General features: G+C 51.6%; 1 non-coding gene across 1 annotated transcript; it reads left to right on the top strand.

The window, feature by feature from the left end:
- The first annotated feature begins 256 nt into the window (after positions 1–256).
- Positions 257–329, top strand: TRNAV-AAC. Its single transcript has one exon. It is a non-coding gene; the product is annotated as a tRNA-Val (tRNA).
- Positions 330–1,253: the final 924 nt, after the last annotated feature.

The raw sequence follows: 1,253 nt of genomic DNA, 5'->3' as shown, positions 1-1,253 counted from the left end.
AGCAGGAAAAGGCAGCATGGGCTTCTGCACCGAGTTGGCCCACCTGACCTTTCATTCTTCTCTTGCTCTTTGTCAGCAAGGGGAAGAAAAAGCAGCTCTCCCTCAAGCTGGAGTCACAAGGGCGACGTAAGGACGACTTCCTGAGCGCCCGCTCCAGTCCTCTGCTCTGCCAGCTGACCTATTGAAGGGCTGCCACCACTTTCTCTAGGTTTGTCCATCGGTCTGTGCCAGGGTGAGCAAGAGCCAAGCAGATGGAGTTTCTGTAGTGTAGTGGTTATCACATTTGCCTAACATGCAAAAAGTCCCTGGTTCAAAACCAGGCAGAAACATGCTGGCTTCCTTTTGCCAGAGCCCCTTGCTGTTCAGGAAGGCCTCCTCCTTCTCCTATTGGCCTGTCCGTGGGATAACTCCAACCCCTGCATGACAGAGGGTGCTGACAGCAGTGGAGAAAGCACCTTGGTGTCAGGCTGGAGAACCTAGAGGAGTGCGGCGTGTCACCTTTTGGAGACTTGTGGCTTGGTCTCCTCTGCTGTTGGAGGTTGGCTGGTGGAGGCCGACTCTTCCTGCTGGCCTCCTCTGCGTGACTTGCCAAAGGAGGAAGTGAGGCAGGAATGGGGCAAAAGAGGAAAGTCGAGCTGAGGAAGGCAGGGCAGAAAGTAAGCACATCATTGCGGCTAAGTGGGGTTAGTAGAGCATCACCATTCGTTCTGCAAAGCCGGGGGAGGTGCGGTTGGCTGCTGGGAGGCAGAATCCAATTTGCTGGCCAGGCCTATCTTAGCAAGCAAGGCTTTCTGTTTACCCAGCTTTCTCTTAGCTGATCACTATTTGCTAGGCCTCTGGTCCCTTGACCATACTCTGAACTTCAGGTCTGGAAAAGAGGTGGCACAATCCATAGACCAGGTTGTTATATAAAATGCACATGGATTTTAACCTTTCACATCCAGTAATGGCAAAGTTCTTGGTTCAGGCTTGTAGCGGTGATGGAATAAACTGCAGGTTCAAATCAAGTCTCTGGAGTACATCCCCCACTGGGATGGGTCATTCAGTCCTTTGTACAGAGCTTCAGTTTGTAGCAAAGTCCCTCCAGAGGTAAGAAGCAGGATTGAAGACAAGATGGAGACGAGGCATCAGCCTTTTATAACCTCTTGCCATGTGGTCTTTGTTTTCTTTGTCCCAAGGACACTCTATCCAGCACGTGGCACAGAAAAACCTTAGAGTTCTCTCCATAGGCAGGTCCCTGCAGACCTTGCTGA

This window comes from Mauremys mutica, unplaced genomic scaffold (assembly GCF_020497125.1).
Source record: "Mauremys mutica isolate MM-2020 ecotype Southern unplaced genomic scaffold, ASM2049712v1 000382F_np12_subseq_395142:420316_obj, whole genome shotgun sequence".
Taxonomy (NCBI): domain Eukaryota; kingdom Metazoa; phylum Chordata; order Testudines; family Geoemydidae; genus Mauremys; species Mauremys mutica.
The sequence above is the reverse complement of the archived record's forward strand: the minus strand, read 5'-3'. Positions and strand labels throughout refer to the sequence as shown.